Source organism: Stegodyphus dumicola, chromosome 1, assembly GCF_044657685.1.
Source record: "Stegodyphus dumicola isolate Sdum_Otavi_A_Nest chromosome 1, ASM4465768v1".
Classification (NCBI taxonomy): Eukaryota; Metazoa; Arthropoda; class Arachnida; order Araneae; family Eresidae; genus Stegodyphus; species Stegodyphus dumicola.
This window is the reverse complement of record NC_140768.1, coordinates 77,123,064-77,150,390: the sequence shown is the minus strand read 5'-3', so window position 1 is coordinate 77,150,390 and position 27,327 is coordinate 77,123,064. Positions and strand designations below refer to the sequence as shown.

The 27,327-nt window shown below is 33.6% G+C and overlaps 1 protein-coding gene across 3 annotated transcripts in view; it reads left to right on the top strand.

Moving 5' to 3' along the window:
• LOC118198019 (syntaxin-1A-like) overlaps positions 1-27,327 on the top strand; it is a 380,391-nt gene that overhangs the window by 1,902 nt on the left and 351,162 nt on the right. The window contains exon 2 of one of the 3 annotated variants that reach the window (XM_085816458.1): positions 3,808-4,047. The exons of the other annotated variants lie outside the window; for them this stretch is intronic. The gene's annotated coding sequence lies outside the window, so the exon portion shown is untranslated. The remainder of the gene's footprint in view (positions 1-3,807; positions 4,048-27,327) is intronic. 3 annotated transcript variants of the gene reach the window in all.

Genomic DNA, 27,327 nt, shown 5'->3' with positions numbered 1-27,327 from the left:
TGATTCTGAAGTGTTTTCAGAGTTTTCTTAGTTTTTTTTTTTTTTTTTTCCAATTTATTATCTAATATCAGCCAGTTTTATTTCAGAAGTCTCATAAAGTTATTCTGAGACAAATAGTTCTCCAGTCCTTTATAATAATAAATAATTTTCCTAACTTACTATCTTAGATTGAAAACAATTTCTATAAATGGGATGTGCCACATTCACAGATTTTTTTAACCAAATTCCAGTTTTCATCTTCAAGTTGAAATTCTAAATAGACTTAAGATGATTGCCTTTAAATAACTATTTTTTTTTTCGGTCTGAATTAACGATATGCATATTCTAATTTATCTTTAAATGTAATAAAAAACATTGGTGCTCATCCCAAAATTTCATTTAATTTAAAGTCACTGTTGCATCATTTTTTAAGTAAAAGTAGATTCTGTAACCCAATAATAGAACATCTTAATTAACTGGCAATGCAAAGTATTTGTTTCATATTTGTAATGATAGACAAATGATTGTAAGTTTGCTGAATATGAAGACTTTTGTCTTTTTTAAAAATAATATCTTAGCTATAAAAACATTTTTCATATTATTTCTTTTATTTGGTTTAAAGTATGGTAAAATCAAATATATTGAAATATCTCTTAAATTAATTTTACTATTTTACTGTAAGTCATCTTGTCATTTGTCTAAAAGTAGATCAGGTGAGCTGCAAGTATTAAATAGGTAGTTAATTTTGACTGCAAGATAGCCTTTACGTTTGCCTCACTGCTGTATTAGAATATTTTAGATGTAAATTAAAACTGTAGACAAATTGTCAAGTTGTGTTTAGAAGTTTAAAAAATAATACAATTAAAAATGAGCTGCTCTAATATTACTCAATAATAAGCATAATAACAAAAGAACCCTATAGGGGAGGGAGAAAAGAAGGTTAAAAGTTAATATAATAGTTAAATTTAAAGATGGCAGCTAGTATTATTATACAACATTAAGTTGGTGTATTTTAGTAAGAGCTAAAAATGCTTGATTGCAAGTTGAAATAGTAATCATTCCTGTATCCTTTGTGTGTATATTAAAGCCACAGTAAATCCAAGCTTTAGCATTTTTGTGTTTCTATTGGAAAAAATAAATAAATAAAACATTAAAAATATTGGCATAAAATTTATGAATAGGGTTGAATGGTTGTATCCTAGCAGAGCCCACACCCTTGGCATGTCCACTTATATGGCACGTATCGACTTGTACATGGACAAAGTCAAGGGAGTGTGCATTGCTAAGTTTGTGCAATTCTGGGATGTTTTTTTAAGTGAAAATAGGTCGATGTGTTCATGGATACTGAGTTTGTGCAATTTTTTTTACTTGTTATTTTCAAGTTGACGATTTTGAGGAACGTGTGAAGCAGTGTGCAGATTTTGCACTTTCCCAGTTTGTCGCCAAGGGTGGGGACTCTCCTAGCTGAATGAATCTCCAAGCTGATTTTACCGAGCTGAATGTATTTTTCTGAAGAAAATATATTTTCCCCTCTTACATGCCTAGGAAAATAATGTGAGGAAATGAGAGAATGAAAATGTGAAAATGATACATACATAAATCATTTATAGTGAGAAAAAGGATTAAAAGTGATCATTGCCATCTATCAAGGAAAAAAGGGAGGAAAAATAACTTATTGAATCATCTAGTCTAGAGCCAAGAATAAATTTAATGACTAAAGCTGCAAAGCAATAGTAGTGCACTCGGTATGTAACTCTCATTGGTGAATAGATTAGTTACTATAAATTTTCATGATTTTCTTCATTGTAACATGAATATGGGCCAGTTTCTTCTCAAAATCATTTATGAAAGCATTTCTCTCCATAAGCAGAAAACCATTGTTGGTGTTCTGAATTATTATTTGCAATCAAACAATTTGAATCCAAAATCCTTTTGCTCAAGAAACTGTTATGCTTAATCCAAAAAATTGTTGCTTGAAAGAAATAAAAGCTGCCTTTTCTTAATCTTTAATTAGAATAACTGTAAATGTTCTATTGCTGCCAAGTGTATAAGGAGCCACAAGTGAAACAGAATGAGAGCATGCTTGAAAGCTTTTGAACAGTTATTTCAAATTTTATGTGTTTGGTCAGGTTTGCCTTTAATTCTACTGGCATGGACTAGTGGTGGCAGCTTTATTGTCTGTGACCTTTAAATCTGAGTCAATACTCTAAAATTTAGATGGGTACCAATGGGGGGGGGTATAATATTCTGAATTTGGCAGCTGCTAGATTTTTAATATTTACTGAAATTCAGAACCATTGTGCTTATGTATACAGAAAATAAGTAACATATATACAGTAATTCATTGTAGATGCACAAATACAAAAATAATAGGCAGGAGCTTGTCTCAAATATTACCAGGAATGATGAAATAGGACAAAAGAGCAAAGTGTACCTTCAGAATATGAAATTTTGGTTATAAAGCTTGCAAGTGGTGATAGTTGAATAGGAGACACTTGTAGAGCAAGTTGTCGTATTTTTTCAGATCTTAATAAATGAGTCTATTTATAAATAAGCTGTATTTTACTTTTTTTTTTTTTTTTCAGTAGTTCTTATGTATACCTTATTCTATATCCTGTTATTCCTTGAAAAATATTTCTTCATAGGTCATTGATTCAGTCATTTATATAAACAAATATTTTATTCTTTGCTGTAACAAAAATTGAAACCCCAAAACTTGAGCCTTCACGTTAATATTAAAATGAATTTGTGCAAGATATGTTTTCTTTTCCTCCAATGTTTTAGAGTAAGAGGGAAAAGAAAAACAAACTATAAACTGTGGTTTGGAAGACTGTTTCCGTCATAAAAGTTTTTGTAAAATTGTCGTTGCTAATAATGAATGGTACTGTAATAATTAAGTTTAAAAGTTACATAGATATTATCATTCAGAAACTGATTTGTAGTTAAGAAAATTAGAGAAATATTGGTTAAATATGGTATTATTATTTATACTTTTAAAATCTATGCGCTTCTATTTGTTTGTTTGTGGCATTATCTCCTCCCGAACAGCGGGGAGTTGAATTTCGGGAGAGGTACCTCCGGATTCCAAAAATTCGTGGGAAGCCATTTCGACCATTTTCATCTTCGTACGACTTTAATCAGCTGAAGTTAATCAAGCCAACATAAAGCCGAGATATTAATTAAAAACTCTGAAAACGCTAATTTTCGCACTCATTTTTCCGAGCGGCAACAGTCTTGCATGCTGGAAATAAATATCTGTTTTATTTCGAAAAGTGTTGTCACTGCTTGCTTTCAGATCGTAGAGTTTGTTAATAAAAAATTTATAAGTTTTACAAAATATGAAATAAAAATAGCATTGCTAAGCATTAAATATATTATTATTATATAAAGTCATATTCTGACATTGGAGAAAGCACGCGATTGCATGTGACGTCATTGTAAGTCGAAAATGTTTCGTTAATGTCGGCATTTTAAATAAATAATTGCTGTTGGCAAGTTTTTTGTTTTGGGTTAGGATAATTGACATATGTTATTGCCACATTAATTCTTTTAGTGATACTGAGAAAAAGTTTTTATATTACATTAAATTTAAATCAGGACGTCATATGTATTAACCTGAAATGTCAAAAGTTTTTATTTTCTGGTTTGGCAACAAAAATATTTTTCACTGAATTTATTTACCGCAACCACTTTTACGTATGTTTTACGTAGGTTTTTCAAGATACTTGTCTGTGAGGAAAGTTAATGTTTTACTGAAAGGCATCCCAAGCAGCAAGATCATTTGATACCTATTTGTTCTAATGTATTCACTCAAAATATTGTTTACAGGGAGGCTCTTCACGAAAGAAATGAGTCAAGACTAAGATAAAGCTGAAGTTAGTCAAGCCAACATAAAACTGAAACGAAAGCCAACGTAAACCCGAGATATTAATTAAAAACTCTAAAAATGCTAATTTTCGCACCCTGCAAGTTGCTGTTTTCGGTGAACTTCATTGCTGTTCTGCTTGCTGCATCGAAGCGCGTACGAGGTGGAATTTTAAAATTGCAGTTCGTCTTTTCAAAGCAGAGGTAGAGTTAAATTTTTTATGCAATCACGTGGCCAATTTATTATTATCAAAGTATATAGAATTGATATCATTCATATTGAAATATTTTTATACATTTTCTTTTCAGGTGTACATGAACATATAAGTTTTGCTTTGGCTGCAACCGGCTCGTCTGTACTATTAAAATCTGTGCCCGTCTGTCTGTAACACTATCTCCTCTGGGACGGCGAGAAGTTGAGTTAGGCTTACCCGCACCTAAACAACTTTTAAATATTGTTGATAATTCTGCAACCATAAGATGCAGGTTAATTAAAAGCATACAAACCTTAACCGGAAGATAAGAACAACATAACTCAATCATTTTTAAAGCAAAAAATGCACAATTTACAAACATATAAGAATAAAGAAACTGAGCCGAGTAACAGAGTGGGTATATATATAATAATAATAATTTGTTTACTAAAGAAATATTGATTATATTATCTCCTAATATTAATTAAGTAGACGTATCTAAAAAGAAGGAACTCATAGGTAGTAAGTTTAATTAATTTGCCAGTTCGGCATCACCTTACTGAGTAAAGGACGAAACACCTTCGTATTTATTTATTAATTATTGTTCATTGAACGGGAGTTGGTTTGTTCCCCTTGAAAAGTCAACTAATTTCCGATTAGTTTACCGATTAGTTTTAATTACTTGCTTTTAATTTAATTTCTTTTTCCAATTGAAATTTTGTTATTCATGATTTAATTCAAGTCCCCGTAAAACATTTTTAGAAATTTACATTCAAGTTCCTTGAAAACAATTTTCGGAATTAAACTTACTACCTATGGGTTCACTCTTTTTAGATACTTCTACTTAAATTAATATTAGGAGATAATATAATCAGTATTTCTCTAGTAAATAAATTATTATCTTATTTTGCAGCTATTGCGCAAGTATTAGAATAACTCGATTTCGAACTAAGTGAATTTAAAATTATATATATATATATATATATATAATATTTATATACTTTTGGTGCGGCCGATAGCAAACAAAAAAGAAGGTGCACATCTACGTGTTACAGCAGTCCTATATGCAAAATTTAAACTTTCTTAGACTACTCGTTTTTGAGCTATGCGTGTTACGTATGTCGGTTACTTTAGACTAAAGATACTCATTAAATCAGATAAATGAGACGGCTCGCTTGAAATTGACAGACAAGAAGTTTCTTTTTAGGCATAAGCATTTTATTTTAATTATTTGCAACAAACCGCTTCATTACAAACACATTTCTATCAAAAAATTTGAAAATTACTGTTGTAATCACAGTCTCGCGATAAACTGAGGTGTTGCTACTCTTTTTCAAACAAAGTATTTACTGAGGTAATTTACTTATCATAAGTGGCGCAGCCGAGCGGTAACGTCGCTGAACACTGGTAGTTCGGTCCGAGGTTCGAATCCCGCGAACCTGCTGGCTGCATGGGTGTTTTCGTGGTTTTCCCCATGTGTAACGTGTATACGAGCCAGTTTCCTATAAAAAGTCCTCCACGAAGGCATCCCTCCCTTAAGGCAGATAGCCCTCGAATGCTTTGCCATAATCTAATAAACCAAACCAAACATTTCCTTGGGAAAAACCACCCATATTCTACTGGACAATCACCAAGCGCTGTTTATCCTGAAAAGGACAGTTTGGAGGATCTGTAGGAGCCATCCATAAACGTCAAAGCTGTAGCAGATTTAAAGTAACCCAAGGCGCACCACGAGGAGGCCTACTACACTACACCTCTATAAACAAAACATGCAATTAGCGTCCATTTAGTCTTTGATTACGACATTGTTTTGTTTTTGGTATGAGAGAAGACGGTCCTTTCCACTGCAGTTTTGTTTCTGGGTCATATTATAGTTACCAGGTCTCATCTTCCGTTATGATACACTTTAAGAAATTGTTCTTCTGTCTCTCAATAGTCAGCTAATCTTCACAGCAAGCTTTCGTGTCTTCCTTTTGCTATTCTATCAAAATCCGAGCCACAAAATCGAGCACGAACTTCCCTCATTTTCAGATTTTTAAATAAAATTAACCTACAGCTTTTTTTGCTTATCCCAAGCAGGCCTGAAATTTGCTGAGTTGTTACATATCTGTGAGCTTTTACCAAAGAATGAATCTTCTCCATATTTTCCTCATTCTTTTAAGTTGAAGGGAGCCGTATTTTTGTTCATCTCCAACGCATTTGCGCCCACATTTAAAACGGCTGTACCACTTGCACATTAGTGTTCTTAATTACGGTGCATCACCATATAATCATCACCCTAACATTTCAGTAGCAGATTTACCTAATTTGTAACAAAATATGTTATAACGTTTTCCACTCTCGAAGCGAATTTTTTTGTACACTGTCAGTAAATGAAAATGACTCCGTTTTGCCACGCGAACGACAAAATAACCTGTTTGAACTGGCTTTAACCAGAGTTAAGATGTCTGACTTTCTATATATACCTTTATTCTTTCACTTTTTACTTCTTTGATAAAGGTTACTAGTTTTTTAATCGCGAAAAATTTCAGGTATCGTATTTCAACGAAAATATTCGCTTCAACCGCTCTCGAAGTCATTTGAAAGATGTTCTTGCATGACATCTGTACGTACGGACAGAATAATGGACTCCCCTTTTTTTTTGTCCAGAAAAGGAGCCATTTTACTTGCCCTCCCTTTTTTTTTTTTTTTTTTTTTTTACCAAAAAGGAGTGTAAAATGTATTTAAAATTAATTCAGAAGAGATTTTTTCTAGGCTGCTACGTAAGTATATATGCATCTCGCATAAATCAAGAATGAGTAGTCGTAGAGCGTTGGAATTTTGTATATAGGACTGCTATAACATGTAGTTGTGCACTTCACTTTTTTGTTGCAATCGACTGAACAATCTTATACATATCCACACTTTGTTACTTGGCTCGGTTAGCTTTGTGTTTTTGTTCTTATATGTTGATAAAATGTTCATTTCTTGCTTTAAAGTGATTGAATTATGTGGTTGCTCCGGTTAAGGTTTTTATGCCTTTAGTTAATTTACATGCAGTAGCTGTGGAATTTATGAACAATTTAAAAGTTTAAATGGCGAGTGAAGCCTAACGAAACCGCCATTTGTTTACATTTGAAACTCAGAAGGATAGTGAATTAAGTCAATTTCTGCACCTTCAGTGTCTTTTTGCCGAATGGGACCAAAAGTAAACTTTCAATTTTGTGCACCGAAAAACCAGTCTCCTTGTCGCTGGCCGAATTCCTTGTTTTTGCGTAGAAATTCTAATTTCAATTGTAAAAAAATGTTCTTTTTAACCGTTTTAGGTGTTTTACATTTTTCTGTGTTTTGCAATTTTTAATGAAGATATTTTGAGTTTTTATATATTTTTGCTTTGCCGCGAAGTGAAAACTGAATTAACTGAAGGAGAAATATATCTCTAATGTCGAAGAAATAAGTTCAAATGAAATGCAGCAAAAAATGTGTATAATTTAATAGGCCATACAAAGAAGTCATGTGGTGTCCACATCAGATTTTTTTTTATTTTATCATTTGGTCATTTTAATTTCTTCTGTTACTTCATGTGCGCATCTTGTGTTTATAAAAGTATTAAATGCATTGCAAATTTTATTTCTTTACACTTTCATAATGTGAATTTAGAACATCTCACTTTTGCAAAAAGCTAAATAGGAGAGGAAGCTTTTTGCTAAATAGCATAGATAGAAGTAATGGTCCAAAACTGCGATAAGGCAATGCTGGAGACTTTTTGGATGCATAAAATGCGCTTAATGGTCATATTGTTCCAGAAAAGCGAATAAAATTATAGTGTGAAAACCTTTATATATGTAAATTTATCAGGGATATTTTTTTTTTGTATACCTGAAGTTTTTTATTAATTTTTAGAGAGCATTAGAGAGAAAATTAATCTTAATGTTTTGCACTGAATTCTAAATTTCTTGCGAAGACCGTTCTTAAACATTTGTATTCAAAATAATATATTAAAATACTTTATAGACATGATGTATGAACAAAACATTTTTGGAATACTTAAACAGGCTGCTCACACTCGCGGAATTTTGCCTGTTATGTTACTTAGTATTGTCTGTGCTTGTTAAACCGTGACATAATTCATACAGTTTACACTTTTTCCTCCATTTAATGAGATACGTGTGTGTTGTATTTTTTTTTTTTTTTTGGACTGATTTATAGTTGAAGCAATATAGGCTTACATTTTGAAAGTGTTATATATTTTATGTTATAATAAACTCTACACATTATCACTCGATTACAGAGTGAATTTGAATGTAATGGCTACTACTGTCAGTTCTCAGCCATTTCAGCTTATGGAAATAGTATATATTACCATGCTAACTCGATTTTCTTTGATTCGTATCCTTGATGTCAAGTAATGGTAAGAGAAGTAATGTTGTTACTGTTTTCCGTCAGTATTTCAGCATATTCACTTAACTACAACTTCAGAAAATCTGATTGATGCACCACATTACTTCCTTGCACGAAATATTAAATTATACGCATATTTTCTTGCATTTCATTGTATTGAATTAAATTTATTTCGTCGATAGCGCATAAACCACAATAGAATAAATGCGCTCTTTAAAATTCACTATATTTGTTTACCATAGCGACACTCTGGCTCTAGGTTCACTTAACAGCGTTACATTTCATTCATTTTTTAACTAACAATGCACAAAATTTATATCATCGTAAAAATTATCTAATCGTTGCCACATATTTTATTCAAATACCATAATAAATCTAAAACGATGTATAAAAGAAATTAAGCTAACAACAGCAACAACAAAAAGAAACAGTTTTTCACAGACGATTCAGTATTTCTCATTCAATTAATTCAGTTTTCACTTCGCGACAAGGCAAAAATATATAAAAACTCAAAATATCCGTCTTGAAAATTATGAAGTAAATCTTAAATACTTATTTCCTCGAATAAATTCCACAATGGATTAAGCATGGATAAGCATTCGCAATAATAAAAGAAGGCGTTATCTTTGTTATTGCGAAACTTTACTTTCTCTAGATTGGCAACAAATCTACTATTCTGTTAAAACGTAAACAAACATTGCCGCCATTGCAAAAATAATTAGGCTTAGCGGCACTTAAACAACTTTCAAATTGTTAATAATTCTAAAAATATTGCATGCAGATTTACTAAAGGTATAAAAACCTTAACCGGAAGATAAGAACAACATAACTCAATCATTTTTAAAGCAAAAAGTGAACAATTTGCAAACATATAAGAATAAAAAAAGTGAGATTACTGAGCCGAGTAACAGAGTGGACATACTTTTGGTGCTGCCGATTGCAATCAAAATGCGAGGTGACATCTACATGCTATAGCAATCCTATATACAAAATTTCAATGTTCTGAGGCTACTCGTTTTTGAGTTATGCGAGATACGTACTTACATACGCCACGAAAATTTCTCTTAACAGTTCATTTTAAATCAGTTTTATAATTTATTTATTTATTTATTTATTTATTTTTTGGCTAAAGAGCACTTCATTCTGTCCTTACATACGGATGTCACGCAAAAATATCGTTAAATTGCATGCGATAGCGGCCAAAATGGATATTTTCGTTGAAATATCATGCCTGAAGTTTTTCCCGATTATAATACTTCCCTTTTACTTCGTACAAGGAAGTAAAAAGATCAACTTCCATAGTTATCAATCTGTACATTTTCATTATCCAATCATTTCCCTGAGATTAAATTCTGCGTTAGGATATTTCCATCGCGCTTACCTTGCATTGCTAAATTAAGATTTAATGACCACATGATCTAGGAGCCTAAACTCTTTAGTATAAGCTTTTGTATTTTGTTTTGTATTTATGGTTAAAAATTTATAAAAACTAAAAAATCTTTGTTCTTCATTCAGTTTTAATAATAAATGATTCGTTTCGAATCTATTTCAAAAGGAAGAGGTCTTACGTGAAATTCATTCTGATCCAAACATTATTTCAAATGCTGATAAGGGTGGATAGATTGTTGTTATGAACAAACATACATTGTGGAGTCACGAAACTGACAGTTAAATCCTCGGCTTCTCGATCCTTCAACTTTGTGAAAGTTAAAATAATTATTAAAGCTTGTCCTATACTACCAACTCAGTTTAAGAAATCGCTCGTTTCACGTTGCTAACTGTGCTAGTTTTTTGTTGTTCCGAAAGTCCAAAAAACTGGAACTCGTTTTCGGCCTCGCTCTCATCGGTGGTTGAGTAGTTAAGACCGCTGTATGCTGGTAGTTCGTCCAGGGCTCGAACCCAGGGGAACAGGGTGGCTTCATAGTTGATTTTCGCGCTTTTCTTTTGATGTGTATTCTGAATGCAAGCCCATCTTCCTTAGCAAGGTCTCAACGAAATTGTTCTTCAGATTAAGCATATAGCTCCTGTATGCTCTGCTATATTCCATTCAACCAACCAATCTTTTCGCCCTATAGTTTTAAACTTAGGAACAGCAACATACTTTTTATCAAAATATTTAGTTTCTTCTTTATTTTCTAACAGTATTTACACTATAAAAAATTCTTTTGAAATTGTCGATTTCTTCTCAGCGCTCAGTTAAATAAATGACTGTTTATTGACAGGGCATTAATATGTCTTGAAACCAAATTTCTCGAATTACGTTTCAAACATACTGAAATTGAGGAGTTAATGTTAATTGACTGTTTATTGACTTTTAATGTTAATTGACTATTTATTGACAGGGCATTAATGTTAATTGACTGTTTATTGACTTTTAATGTTAATTGACTGTTTATTGACTTTTAATGTTAATTAACTGTTTATTGACTTTTAATGTTAATTAACTGTTTATTGACTTTTAATGTTAATTAACTGTTTATTGACTTTTAATGTTAATTAACTGTTTATTGACTTTTAATGTTAATTGACTGTTTATTGACAGGGCATTAAATTGAAAACAAATTGAAACCAAATTTCTCGAATTACGTTTCACACATATTGAAATTGAGGAATTAATTTCGCTCACTAAAGTTTCTTTGAATCAAAGCCACTTCATTTTTCAAAACAATTGTTATCACAAAGTTGAAGAATTACCTGTGGGTAATCCCCTCAATTTAATATGTACTGACATTTACATGCACTGTTTGAAGTCTAATTATTTGAAAAAGAGTTTCGACTCTGGAGTCGTTACGTAGAAGACACATTTGCTCATTTTGATTGTCGTAAAGAAGATTCAGTCCAGATTTTATCTGTTATGAATTCGATTGATCCAGTCACCAAGTTCACTTTTAAAATCAAGTCTGACAATTCCCTTCCTATCCTTGATCTTCTAATTAATTATTTGTAGTGAATTTGATTTCAGCACCAATATTTACCGTAAACCTTTTTCTGTTTGTTTTCCTTCTCTTGCTAAATCATGCCACTCTGCTAAACAAAAAATAGCTTCTTTTTATTTTCAATGTATATCCCGCCTTGAAAGATTATTCTTCAGAATCTTTGCTCTGTCATAGACTGAATCATTTGAAATTAGTTGCTGCTGAAAGGGATTTTCTCCCATGGTCATTGATTGATAAAGCCTTTTAAAATGTTTTTGGCTTGCCTTCAAAGGAGACATTTCGCTGTAAAAAGTAGCATTAATAATCTTGTCTGCATTCGATTCCGCACTTCTATAAGTTACCAAATTGTATGAATTTTCTAGAAGTTCAACTTTAAGATAATTTTTCTATCGGTAAAATTTCACGGTTCGATTCTTAAAGACTTCATCTCCGACTTTAATTCTTGGGAATTTATAGTATATCTTGTCAAAGGAGAAGTAAATTCTATAGCTAATCATAGGTGAATTCTTAATTTTGATTTTGGTTCTTCGAAAATTATCTTTATTGTGCGGAATGTCTTCTTTAGTTGGTGAACTGGAATTCCCTGGAGCTTTTCATATTTGCAAAAATTTACCTTCTTTAATTGGTGACATTAATTCCAATCCAGTCTTCCCCAACGTTTCTAGGATTCTAATATCTTGGTTTTTTACATTTCATTACTATTTTTCTCGATAAATAGCGCTCCTTTCATTGTTCTGTTTGCTGTGGCTATTGCTTTCGATATAAACTGTACTTTGCATACCGCTCCTGTTGAAGAACGGAAACTCTGTCTTACTGCCCTGGAAATCGACAGAGTTTTATTCAAAATCTACGTCATACTGAAGTTGTTTCGCCTAATTTTAAATTAGACCGAATTATAGTAACTGTCAAATTGTTGGTCTCTTGTAACTACCAAATGATTTAGCCTGCAGCAAGACATTATCGTGCTCCCCTCAAAAAAGGGGGAAATGTAAGAAGCACTACAGCGCTAAGTTAAAATAATATTTCTGCAGTGTAATATTCTTTAGCATAGCATAAAGTTGTATTCGTTTTTAAATACCGGCTGGCTTAATATGTTTGTTTTAGTATGTTGTCATGCTTCGATTTCTGTTCACTGAGACAGGACAGGCGGTGATTGATTTTGCAGCGGTCACAGTAAACATTTCATCTGGAAAAGGTCTGTATCATCTAATTCATCTGGAAAAGGTCTGTATCTTGCTCTTATTAATGATGTTGCAATATGTGGAACTAAGAATAATGAGAGAATGATTTACAAGGACAAGGATTGCTGCCTAAATGGAAGAACAGACTGATATTCGTAGATAGTAACTCTTGGAAGGATTTATTATGCTCATCGATATAGTAGATCTTTACATGTTGCTACCTTGTTGTTAGATACTATTGTATGAGTAGAAAGATTGTATGGCGTGTACCTTTAATGGAATATGTATTTATATAGACACTTTTTTTTATTTCATTTTGTGTTAAGGTCTTTATTTTATTGCTGTATTCTAAGTAAATTTATATATATGAAATATCTAAGTGAGAGTTTTATGGAATATTGTGTGCGTTTTAGCGGTTTTCTTCTGTGACTAGCATTTTATACATATTTTTTAATATTATGTGTGAAGGGGCTTAAATGTAGTTAATAGGTTTATGTCTTAGGGAAGTAGTTCTTAATTTATTTAGTAATTAAGTATTAATTTTGAACATCTAAATACTGTCAACATTAATGGGATAGATAATGGATACGCAACTAATTTTTATTTTTATTCTCTATGATGAAAAATGGTGTTATCGCAGTAAACTTATCGCTGGCAACCATGCATCATCAGTAAGTCAGACATTCAAATATCTGAAGTTTGTATTATAGTATTTGTAATCCATGCGATATGAGTTCATTTTTTTAAATTCTGTTAATGGTTTTAAAGATGTCCGTAGAACTGAAAGAAGCCTTGTATAGTGATATCTTTTAAAAGTGCCAAATAATGCATTAGTCGTCTTCTTATGACATTCTCTGCCACTACATTACTGCCATTGCAGTAACGTAGTGTTAATAATCTGTGATAATGTGAGTATAGATATATATCGCTGAAATATCCCACTCCCCAGAATTAAAGACTATTGATAGAAATAAAGCTTAACTGTTACTTATTGAAAAATGATTTTACAGAAAAACACAATTTACACATAAACGTTATTTCAATAAATTACGATACTTGTCAGTTGATTATCTCAAAATAGTTCATTTAAATTTAATTTTATGAAAATTTAAAAATGACGGAAAATTGAGCTCCTCTATTTTGTAACAAATCGTTTTTTAATATGGCGTACGGTCATCTCTAACAGAAACGCAAATCTCACATCGTAATTTTATAGAATTTGCCGAATTTCTGATCATGTTTTGTGGAATTTGCACGTCATTCTTCTAAAAGTGCACTTTTCAAATCCTGAAGGGTCTCAGATACATTTGGCGCGCTGCAGTTCGATAGCATAAGGTATCCCCCACATACTCATAGGGAATCGAATCTGGTGAATAAGTTAATCAGTCCATTTAAGTGACGTTTTGTGTTTCCAAATATTCTGAATGTTCAGAGATGCGGGATGCGAACGAGCATTGTAATCCATTAGCAAAAAATTTGTACCAACAGCGCCCTTAAACAGCTTTACATGGGATTCCAAAACCCCATATCTGTGACTATATATCATATCTGTACATCATATATATCGGCCAGATTAAAAGACATATTATGTACCTCGTATCTGTATCCCATATCTGTGTCCAGTTAGTATTAAAACCTCTATTAACTATATGCTGCTTGGTGCGGCCATTTTTGGTAATCCTGCTACAAACCGTGAAACTGGAGAAATAATTTTTCATTAGCAAGAGAAGGCAAGTCACCGTTTCCTCACCACGTTTCAGATAAAAAAAACATGTATAGAATCACAGCTCAGGTTATAATGGGAATTGTCAGTAAAAACTCCTTGGCTTCATTGAACATAACGTCGATCCCACTTTAAACAGGCCGATTTGTAAGATGGAGTGAGTGAAACACAAACCATTGATTTTCTCGTGTAAAGTGCAGCCTTGTGAAACCTTCATGCAGCAGTAGAACAGCTAATTAGTTTCCTGAAGGTGTAAAGCTGACTCTCTTTACATTTTTTTAAGCTGACAGTGATAGAAAACTATCTCGGTCGCATTTGACCATGCTGTCTACTAACTGATTTACTGCTTAAAAAGCGTTTCCAAGAATTCTTAATATCCCATTTAAGGGACATTCAGATCTTCTGCAACGTCCATTTGTGTTTTTCACCGCAATGCTGAATGATGGATAGTTGTAGGCACTTTCCTGTAAAAAAAAGGGGGAGGGAAGGAATCATATGTATCTAATTTATTTGTTTACGGGTGCTTGGCTTTTAGCACCTAAACAATTAACCATTTTGTTTTCTTATGTTTCTGGATGACAGAATTAAAACTATTAAAATCCAGAGCACGTGCTTAAATGTTCTTAAGCTATGGATTGTCCAGAGTCAGAGTGAATACATTAGAGCAATTTTTCCCAACCGTTTGACTAATGCGTACCATCTAAATAAAAATTGAAAACCCTTAGTACCACCACTAGAAAGTACTACTACACTACCACTCTTGAACAAAGCTGAGATCGCATAAATTTACGAGTGTTAGAGAAAAACTGAATCAGGATGTTGGGGGTTTTAATTTTTGAATTTAATAGCTGAAAATACTTTGCTTCTTTGTGTACCACGTATTTTTCTCTTGCGTACCACCTTTTGAGAACCCCTGCATTGGAGAATTCCTGAGTCTAATGTAAAAGAGATAGCATTGAGGCGATTTTGTCCAATCAAAAGACGGGATGATGCCACAGCTGTAGCGAGGCTATTGGTTTTACTTATGTAGATCTTAATAGAAATAATCATAATTCTTTGTGTTCTTGGTCACTTGGAATGCCAGTTAACCTTAACATTAATGATTTCAAATCATACAGCATATAGAGAGAGTAACTTCGAAATTTTCTGTTTCGCATTACCGTTATAACCCATGCTTTATATATGCTTTGGAACTATATAATTTTGCCATATGCATGTATCGTAAGACTTTGCCATAACCTCAGTTGCAAATAATTTAATACGGAATAGGGTCTGTATTAATTAGTATGCAATTAAATTTACGACTTATGCGTCCAAAAATTTTTATGAATAAAGCTAATAGTTTCATTATTACATCGCACTGCCAAAAAGACGGATGTTCTTTTCTCTCGTTTAACAAAATTTTGTTTCGGAATATATTTCTGTAATATATAGTCCATAACTGGAATGAAGTATAAAAACTAGGGTCAAAAAGTATACTAGGTTTTCTACTCATATTTTATGTCAAATTTGCGAAAATAAGAGCTATACTTTTAAGGAAATCAGAATGAAACTTTGAATGACAGGAAAATGCGAAACTTCTGCTGTAATATCGTTTTTCTTATGTGATGCTGAATTAATTTTCTTCGATCACTAGGCATGTCTAGAGTTTACGGTTCTTGAAATGCTGTAGTTTCATCTATAACACTGATACTACGAAAATAAGTACTTTAGCGAATCCAAAATTTCATGCAATATGAGAACTTTTTTTTCTATTCTTTCTTTACAGTGATTGATTAGTTTTAGATGCGCAGTCTGTAACAACTTAGTGGTGTTAGTAATTTCCGTAGGTGTAATTAGAGGTGAGTTTTGCCCGTTCTTATCACACCCTGAAATGAAAATTAATTATTTCCTTCTCTTTTTTAGGGTTTTACACGTAATATTGTTTCATAGAGGAGTAAAGAATCCCAAAAGTCTTATATACTATGTTTTAATATCAGTCATTTGAATTGTATGCTACAAGCATGTTCTTACCTTGGCAAACATCGGTTTCTAGCATATCAGTCATCGGAAACTGATTGATGTTTTCAAGACTAAATTTTAATTTCATTTGCTCGTCATATCGAAGGAAGTGATGTTACAACAGGAAATTCTTTACAGGAATTCAAGTACAACATCGGCAATACTTTCGATTTCGCGTTCGATATTTCATCTATCTTTATAAATCGTGTAATTAATGTTTATAGAGATTGCTGAATAAAATAAAGAATATTTTGAAGCTGTTATATGTTGTGTTAGTAGCGTAAGATATGTTTCGCTCGCCAAAGAAACTGACAACAGTGGCTTTGCATAAAGGATGCCGGAAATGAATGTTTTTTTATCCAAGATTAAAAAAATTCCATAATAATATTTTTTATTCAGGAACATTAGTTTAATTAAGGCAGCTCAAAATGTATATCCAAAATGATATTAGCAATTTCAAAAAAGTGCATTTTTAATATCATTGAAGAAGTTAAAAACATTGAAGAATCTATCAGATTCATACGTGACGTTGATTTACATACTATTGCTAATCTTAATGCGCTGTAACAAAATCTGAGTTCCCTGGAATTCTTTATTTATCTGAAATTTTTGTTTTAGAAAATGATGGGAAGTATTTTCGAAATTATTACCCCACCCCCCACCCAAAAAAAGGGAGGGCGATAAAAAAGTCTGAAAGCGTTCATATTTTAACGGTCGCACAAAAGGGCTTTGTTAAATTTCAATACTATTTATCAGCAGATATCGATAGAGATCGCCCAGCTAGAATAGCGACAAATTTTATAGGATACCAAATGGATATACGTTTAGACTAACTTGAGAACGTTATATATGTCTTCTGTATACTTGAAAACTGAAAAAATATATAATGTTATTCTATAAAGGTATTGAATACTTGTAATTAGATGTATCATGAATTAAATGCACTTTTATTTTAATCAATAAGATTAAAAAGTTAAAAAACATTAAGAACTGCGTATATATTGCTTGTAAATTACGTAGTTTGCCGAATGGCAACAGATTCGAATAAAAAGGCCATTTATAGTAGCATTTTATCATAAAGCATTTATATTTATAGTAGACGACGCAAAATTGCGTTTCGAGACTTATAGCATTTTAGACTAAAAAAAAAAGTGTTGAATTTTTTTACTTTTCTTCTTCCGTTCTTCCCAAATGTGCGAGTGTGTGTGTGTGTAGGGGGATTGATTAAAATTTTTTTTTTATATAGAAATATGATGCGGCATCTAAAATTTGGTTCTAAAAATAGTGTCTTTCCTCAAGCACGCCAAATTAAGTTCATTGAAACAAACGAAACCATTTAACTTTAGAACAAAACTGTGATTAAGAAATCAAATTTAACAACAACACCGAAGAGAGGTTTTGTTTATTGCTCTTATAAGACTTGAGGATTCGAAAGCGGGTAACTTTCAATTTTTCTAATTGCAGTTTACAGGTGGAAAGCTATTGAGGCAGAAGCATTTTTGAATTGAATTACCAGCCATGAGGTACTGTTTAACTGCTTCTAATGAAATTCCCTCTGCAGTGTTGCTATTTTTAAACTGATGGTTTTGTTTCTTTTATTTGCGAATACACATTTATACCCTCAGCGAATAGCTCGTGAGATTTTTTTTCAAATACGTAGTGCAGAATCATTAAATATTCCCCGTTGCATTTTAAAGTTCTTTCCGATTTTTATGTCAACGGACTTTCTGGAAAGAAGCCATTACTTTACTAGCTTACTTGCTCAAACTAGCTCAAACTTTACTAGCTCATTACTTAACTTGCTCAAAGCGACTAAAGTTCCCCAACTGCCAACTAATAAGATCGCACATTTGTTTTCCTACTGATTTATTTTGTTTCAGGTAAATCATATAAACGCATAGAACAAACAGGGATGAACAAAAAATATTTTTGTGCAAAAGATGCTGGAATTGACCACTATGTGCTTCAATATACAAACCCACATGACGACATGATTATCGCCAGTTTGTGTAAAGTGCGATTGGAGTACCACACAATGCTGTTTATGGTATTATTACAGATGTCTTTCAATTTCTAACATGTTTTTTACATGGCGCACACCAAGAGCCAAGTAGTAAAATCGCTGAATACTGGTAGTTCGGTCTGGGGTTCAAATCCCGGCGAACGGGCTGCCTGTATAGGCGTTTCCGTGGTTTCCGTATGGGTAACGTGCATACTATCCAGTTCTTTTAGAAAGCCCTCCATGAAAGCATCCATCCTTAGACAGATAGCCCTCGAGTGTTTTGCGATAGTCAAATAAACCAAGCCAAACTTATTGTTACTCAAGACTTGGCGTACTGACATATTCTTCTTACTTTCTACTCACTGTATTTGGTATTTTGCCCAGTGATGCAAGTGAATGCTTTATCGAAGGTTAAACCATGTGCTCCTGACAGTAATACTTGGAAATGTTTTCCATTGTTAGAGGAAATAATATTTACAATAAGAATTCGAGGCCTTTTACATCTTGCATTATAAATGTCTTTTATGAATAGTGTAATAGATGTAATTTTTTATGCTATATGTGCCTGTTTTTAAATATTATTAGCCCTTCAATGGTCGAATAGTTGAAGCCGAGAACACTGATAGTTCGCTGCGGTATTTATTTTTTTTTCTTCGTGTTGATGATTGAGGTGGCTGTACAATATTCTGGTACTCTTCTCTTTCATAGCGTGTTACAGTTTCTTTTTTGAAGCTCGCAAAATCGCCTTTTCGTTGGACAGTTCTTGAATGTTTTGTTATAAAAAAATATTAAGTCTTTAATTACTGTGACATTTAATTGTTTTTCAAGCAATGAACTTGTAAGCTCTTATAATGACTAAAGTACCAATATACTTTTAACTGAACTAGAATTTTCGCATTAGAATCTATGAATTTTTACATGAGAAAATTGCACTGAGTTTACTGACACATAAAAATATGCATTTTTTTCAACTAACAAAAGAATTATTTCCTAATTCTTGTTATTTGTTGATTTTTGGTTAAATTTTGCGTTTACTGTATCGTTTGGGAGATTAATCATTAGTCATCGGTAAAACCGACAAATGCCGAAGTTTCTGTTTCGAACTTTTACTTTCTTCCCCCTCGGAAAAAATAATCTGAATCTTTGAGTCGAATGAAGGATTTATTATCAGATATCGTTTAAAAAATAAAAACTGTATCTTCGTACTTTGCATTTAATATGTAAAAAGTATCTACATTACAAAGCCCAAAATCTTGACGTCCAGTATCCGGAATGCTCTAAAATCCGGACTTTTGGATCACCTGCAAACTTTTTTTTTTTTTTTGAATTTTTTTAATGCTTTACACTTGTGCATTTGATATTTTCTCATAATAAAACATGTGGGGAGTCTCGAATCTCAATTTCACTTCGGCAACTTGGTGAATCATTATTTATTATTTTTTGCTTTTATCATCGCATGACTACCAACACATGCCATAGGTCAAAAGATTGCATTTAGTGCTGTTTGAATTGAGAATAACTGATTTATTATTAAGATTAGAACCTGTGGCAAAACTCGTGCGGCCGTACCGGACTGCAGAATTTAGGGTAGTCAAACGTTTTTAGAATCTAGGGAAACATTGCACAACAGAATTGTGGGATGGAAGAATATTATTTGAGAATTTTTGGAAAGCAGCAATGGGACGCAACATTTTTAAAATGTAGGGAGGTGCTTGGCAGCAGAAGTTCGAACCCTCAGAGTATACACCGGGCCGCAAAATGCCTTGTGCCGGCACTGAATAAACCTTTAGTATGTATGAGAATTTATTTAACCGGAACTCGGATAAGCCTTACGCATGTGCGGAAAATAGTCGTAAGTATAATAAATAACTAAACTAATATAATTCAGGTCAGTACTATAGGTAGAATTAGATTTTAGAGGGTCAGTGAGTTTCATCTGAAAACATTATGTTTGTAACTATATTCTATTTATAAACTGCAAATTCAGTTTCGGAGGAGGCTGTAAGCTCCTAAATATGACCCTAATTCATGTTTAACTTCGTCAGATTGCGATTGAAGGAAGACCTAATTTAGCGGAACAACATACCTCAAGTCGCCAGTCGGCCAACAGTGTACAGCGGACGTTAGCTAAACTTTATGATGATTGCTGCGAATTTGAAGATTTTTCAGGTGTCGCAAACAAAAAGCGAAATTTTACAGTTAATGGAATTTGTAAAAGAATGCGGAAAAGTGATAACAACAGAAGGTTTTCATTGCTATGACAATGTCACAATCATTAATCAGCTAATGGACAGCGAAATCTATAGTATGGTTCTAAATCCAGAAAATATCGCTACAGATAGTGAATAAGGTGACAGAGAGGTTGTTGAGAAAATTTTCGATTGACAATTTAGGCGGGAACCTCGACGCTGCAGTTACAATACTTAAACAAGGTAACTTTGTCTCTGAATAAGAAATTATGTCTCTCTATAGAATTAAAGAGAAAGCATAGCAGTAAAAAACGAAGCAACTTAAACAACTTGCACTGAAAGAAATGCTCAGTAAAGCAAACAAATAAACATTGAAGTTTTTTTTTTTTTTTTTTTTTTTTTTTTTTATGAATGATTCGTTATTTCATCACCACTGTTTTAGATTTTTAATTTTATAATTTTACATATCATCGAATAGATTTAAACTGATGATCTAATAATCCGAAAAAAATCCCAAATCGGGAAGCGCTGAAGTCCCGACGAGTCTGGATCTCTGACTTTATTAACACTAGCTTGCCTAAGGAAGTCATTGTCACTGCTTTTTAATTTCAATTAGAAAAACAATTATGTATATAATGACTAAATTTCTTAGAATTTTGTGACTTTTTGTACAACATGTGAATACGTTTATTAATAATTGTAGTTACCCCCTTCTTTCATGTCCGGTATATATATATATATGCGCTATACCTGTATTGCCCAAAAGCAGTCATTTTGACTGCTTGGGAAATTTTAAATAATTAAATGACTCTTATTATTGAATTGAGTAAATTTCTTAATGACCAGTTCGCCTCTATTTTGAAATAACAGATTTTAGTCCAAAAGGGCTTTGTCCCTGAAGGACTATTGTTTTCGTTTTGCGATTTTGCGTTGAATCACTATAAATGTCCGTTTCACTTTTCAAACTGTTGCCACCAAATGTTAGAGTTCTGTATTATATTTGAAGAAATTAAATAATGAAAAATATGCATAAATATATGTATATTTCTCGCTTTGTGGTAAAACAACGGTACATAGAGCCATCGAATTTTGAATGACGTAATCCTCGTACGAATATGGGCATGTGGAAGACCAAATTTGAAATTTGGAATTTTTTATTATCGATTTCATATTTGTAAAACTTTAACGAATTTTTGAGTAACATACTCAACGATTTAAAAGCGAGCAATAGCAACACTCTACGGAGGAAAAAAGACCTTATCATCTCCAGGGCGCGTAACTGTGTATCGGAAATTCTAAAGATATGCTTATTTTAAAATTATTTCGCGGCATTGCTATTGAACTGAATTTCGTGTTTTAAGTGCAAAGAACACTAAATAAAGGTTAACAACAGAAGGTTTACAATAAAGGTTAACAACGACATGGTATTTAATAAATAAAGGTTAACACAAAACGTTAAAAAAAGCCCCTTTGGACGTAATTTAAAATCTGAAACCTTTCAGATTTTTTTAATTTATTATTATTACTATTTTCAATTTTTTTGTTCGATTACCGTCACATGATAACATACAAGTAACATGGTAAATTGTCGATTTGGGCGTGTACTTGATAAGTTGCAGTTTCTCAATAAGCTAAAGTAGTACTTGTTATTCGAATCTCAGTGAACACGTTGTTCTGAAACTTGTTGAGCCATATACAAGCTGTGGAAGAAAAATCACGACTGATAACTTTTTCATTAGCATGTCACTCGCGACATAATTATTGGCCTAAAACAACTCTAGTTGGTACTATTAGAGGAAACAAAAGAGAACTACCCAAATCAGCCAAGCAAATGAAGGATAACAGGCCTCGTTTTTCCATTTTGCTATATAAATCAGAGAATTGTGTTCTCACAATATATAAAAACAAACCAAATAAAAAAGTATCTATTCTAAGTTCTAAGCATAAATTTGTGAAAATTGATAAAAGTAATAAAAAAATGTTACCGGAATCTGTTCAGTTTTATAACAGCACAAAATTTGGAGTTGATATGACGGATCAAATGGTCAGAAAATATACAATAAAAGCTAGTTCTCGTAGATGGCCCCTCCAAATAATTTTTCAATATTTTAGATTTGGTTGCTATAAATGCTTGGATCCTTTACAAAGAAACGACAAGAGCACAAACGAAAAGAATTCTTGTTTCAATTAGCAGAACAGCTTTCCACCGAATACAGAGCTGCAAGACAGAAAAAGTCATCAGAACATGAAGGCCCACAAAGATCAACTGCAACATCATCAAATGCAACCCATTCTAACAAACTAAAATTTGTCAAGTACGACTTTGCCACAACAACAAAACAAATAATATATGTGAAAAATGTCGAAAGTATGTTTGCGGAAGGATGTACACATAAAAAGATTTCCACTTTCATTTGCAAAAAATGTACAAATAATAATGCATAAATTATTTTTTTTTCAAGTGAAGCAATTTTTTTATTGTTAATATTTACTAATAACTTGTTATATAACTGTAAATAATATAAAAAATATTAATATTAATTTTAAACAAATTTTTTACAAATTAGTTATTCTTTCACAATGCAGTCATTTTGTGTGCTGGATGACTTTGCAGTTATGGTGCAGTGTTGTGCTGCCTTTTAAATGATTTAATATTTTGCAGTATAAATGATATTGCAATTGCTGTGAAAGTTGAGCTAAGTTAGACTTCAGTGGGAAAAATTGTCTATGAAACAGTCAAGAAAAACTCTTCGTCATTCCGTAAATTATGTGGGAATATCCATCTCTTATTATAGCTGTAGCTTTTATTCAACTTGATTTAGAGTGCTATGCGTCTTCGAGGGGTAGTCATTTCCAGAAACCAGTATATTTATTCTTTTTATCTATGAATAAATCGGTGCACGATGTTTTGATATGAACAAAAGCCATTGTCTCTACAAATCGTGTCACACACAGTTTTCTACTCGGGTCGGTTATCACGTCCGTAATATTCTTGTTATTATTTTTTTAGTCAGAAGTTAATTAGTTCATTATTTGAAATCATTTATGCAGAGCTTGTAGCGCGTTTTATTACTAAACCAAGAATGACCTAACCAAACTTCTTGGCGAGAGCTGAGCGTGGTTGAATTCATGTTAGACAGATCCGGTTATCCGAGAAAAATTATAAAAAATATCATGTGTAACTTTAAAGTATAAGGCATCCAACCAGCTTTACAAACACTGCATCTATTAGATGACGTCATGAAATTTTCTGTTCAAAAACAAGAGTTTATAAACTCAGTGAATGCTTTATTACGCTGCTGGCCATTAAAATTGCAACACCAGGAAGGAAAGCAAATACAAAAAAGGTATTTATTGCGAGTAAACAGTATGGCATGAAGACAAAATGATTAAATTTGTAAGTGTTTTGGAGGTATACAGGGGTGCGAAATTAGTAGAAACAGCTGCCACAACAGGCAGCTGAAACGGCCCTTACCTCCCTTCCCGATTAGGCGTGGAGTGAAACTGGGCTTGGATGACAGAAATGGGCAACTCATTCCATGCTGCTTCAAGTCTATGCCACACTTCATCAAACGTATTAGCTGGAAAGATGTGGCAAGACAGTCTCTTAGCAACCCATGACACCAGATGTTTTCAATGGGTGACAGATCTGGAGACCGTATAGACCAGCGCAGCAATCAAATACCTTGTGTATCGAGGAAGATCAGAACACGTCGTGCAACGTGTGGTCTTGCATTATCTTCCTGGAGTAAGGTGTTTGGGGGCCTCAAAGATAGGGCACAACCACTGGACTTAAGATGTCAGAAATGTACCGATCTGCGTTCAAATTACCGTCGATCCGAACTAGAGATGTGCGTGTCATGTACGCAATGGCTGCCCAAACCATCACACCAGGTGCAGGGCTCCTATGCCGATATAGAATGTAAGCAGGCGACGTGCGCTGTCCTGAGACACTCTGTACACGTATAGGGCCATCAGAATACTGCACGTAGAATCGGGACTCTTTTCAAAAGGTAATATTGTGCCACTCCTGTACCCAGCTATGTGGTCTGGCACACCGGAGTTGCCGTCTCTCTCTCTCTCTCTATGCTGCACTCTCAAGCAAAGTCGAAGTAATGGTCACCCTGCTGATAGTCCACTCTGCTGCAAACGACGACGCACCTTACGAGGAGAACATGGCCATTTCCTGACTAATGGTTCATGATGTGGTCGTACTGTTTTGCAGGGCTGTCCTCGCAATATGTCTGCGTTCTCTGGCGCTAATTATGGAAGGGCGTTGAGATCCAGCAATACGTTCAGTATGACCCCCAGCAATCCATTGATTCCATATTCGCATGACATTGGTTGGATGTCTTCTAGTGCGACCGGCGATATCACGGAACCATAATCTAGACTTTCAATAGGCGATCATTCTGCCTCTATCGAATTTCGAAACTTGCTGGTAAGCATTTCCTCTTCTTATTCGAGGCATAACACGATATTCTGAGCAAACTCCAACCTTACATAGCACTTTCTGAAGGAGAAATCCACTACACAATTTTGTTTTGTGCAGTGCTTCAGATGTCGTTTTCCCTTCTGCGTCGTCGAAACGCGCTGAAATACTAATCATTTGCATATTCCAACCAACTTCTTCCTTTTATGTGATTTTGACGTTCGTCGGATAATTCCTTCTTGGTGTTGCAATTTTAATGGCTAGCAGTGTAGTTTGGATATTTCATCGCGTGCTGTGCTATATTCAGCTAAACAAGCTGCCAAATAACACTAATAATTCGTGTTGGGTTCGATTCCTGACAAAAGATGCGCAAGGGCTAAATTTCCTTTTAACGTACGACTGCATTCCTCATTGACGGTCTCAGAGACAAACACAATTTTTAAGTGCAAAACATATCTTAGTAGAAAGCTTATATCTCAATAACCCCAGGCTTATTTGATAAAGGAGACTATTACAACACACGTACAAACAAACAAACAAAAAAAAATAAAAATTGAAAATTGGAATTGTGTTTGAGCCACAATAAAGTTAGGCAAAAAATGCGCAACATTTTGAATGACCTCACAAATACTTGAGCACTAGTTATGTTATAACACCGTTCACTTCTATGTTGGAGTCGACGGCGAGCGATTGTTTGAGCAACGAACACATTTTGTTTGTACAAAAATAAATATAAAATGTCGAAAAATAAAGATACACTGAAGAATCTACTCTCTTGCACACCAGCGCAAGAAACAAGAAGAAAAATTAAAGAAAGATTTATTAAAGAAAGATTTATTAAAGAAGGAGATAAAGAACGTTTAACTGTAAAAAGATAAGGACGCCACAAGCGGTTTTATGAAAATAAGAAGAAAATAAAATTGTCTGAAATTGTTAGTTTTCAAATAAATCAAAGTGCTTCTTGTATTGTTGCCAATAATAAATTATCAAATTTGGTTGCACCTTTACCAGGTTATAGTGGAGAGATTGTTCAACGGTGTCTGTCAAATAAAAAAATTCATCAGTATTTTGTCAAAAACTTCAAAGATAATGAATCTGGACATGTTTCCAATGTTTGTGACAGATTGTAGTTTACGGAAAGCGTAACACTGGCAAGTTTGAATATATATATATATATATCTTTGTTGTGGGCGTCGACAAGGATATACCAATGATTATGATGGGAGATTTTAATATCGATATGAAAAGGAATGAAACAGCGTTCAATGTTATGAAACAGCACGTTAATCTTAACATGGTACCAACCAATTATCCAAGTACACTGGTTATCATAAATTAAGGAAAAATTACAAAAATAGCAATAACTCCCTCAAAAATAAGCCAAACCGTGTAAAATTTGAATATGTTGCCAAGTAAGAGTAGCTGAATAAAACTGCAATATGCAAATTAGTGGCGCGGCACTCGGAATATGTCATCTGCGAGGAGAATAAAAGTCCATGTTTGAGAGCAAGCCCGCATATTTCACTGTGGTAGTGACATCAGAAATCTGAGATAGCCAATTCGTAACAATGACCTCCAGGCATCGTTTGCCTACAGAACTACGTTGGAAAGCCAATGGGAAACTAGAGGCAGGATAAAGTCAAACAGAAGTAGCCAGATGGCTAAATGTGAATCCTTCTATGGTTCATAGACTTTGGAGGCGATTTCAAACCACAGATTCGGCATCTAGGAAGTTAAGCCAAGGAGGGCCAATTGCTACGACGAGCGCCGATGACCGATATTTGACATTATGTGCACGCACGAATAGAACCGCTACTCCGACTCTTCTTAGATCCTCCCTTGCTGCAGCCACCGGAAGGTTCGTGTCAACGTCAACTGTGCGTAGAAGGCTTCACGAAGGTGGTCTGTATTCGAGGCGATCAGCCATTTGTGTGCCGCTAATGTCACACCATAGGAGGGACCGTTTTCAGTGGGCACGACAACATGCCCACTGGACGCCTGATCAATGGAAAGCGGTTCTCTTTACGGATGAGTCCAGGTTTAGTCTAGAAAGCTAGTAGACGTTATTTGATATGGAGAGAACCTAGAACCCGTTATCATCCGTCAAACATCCGTGAAAGAGTTGCATACGGAAGAGGCAGTGTCTGTGTTTGGGGTGGCATCTCTTTGGGTGGAAGCACAGACCTCAATGTCTTTCCAAGGGTAACCGTGAATGCTCAGATTTATAGAGATGACATTCTTGATGTTTATGTGCGCCCATATGCCGGGGCAATAGGTGATGCTTTCCTGTTACAGGACGACAACGCAAGACCACACAGTGCTCGCATCGTAGATGATTATCTTTAACAGGAAACAATTATGCGCATGGTGTGGCTAGCTCGATCCTTGGACTTGAATCCTATCGAGCACGTTTGGGATGCTCTCAATCCGCCCCCTCAGACCCTTG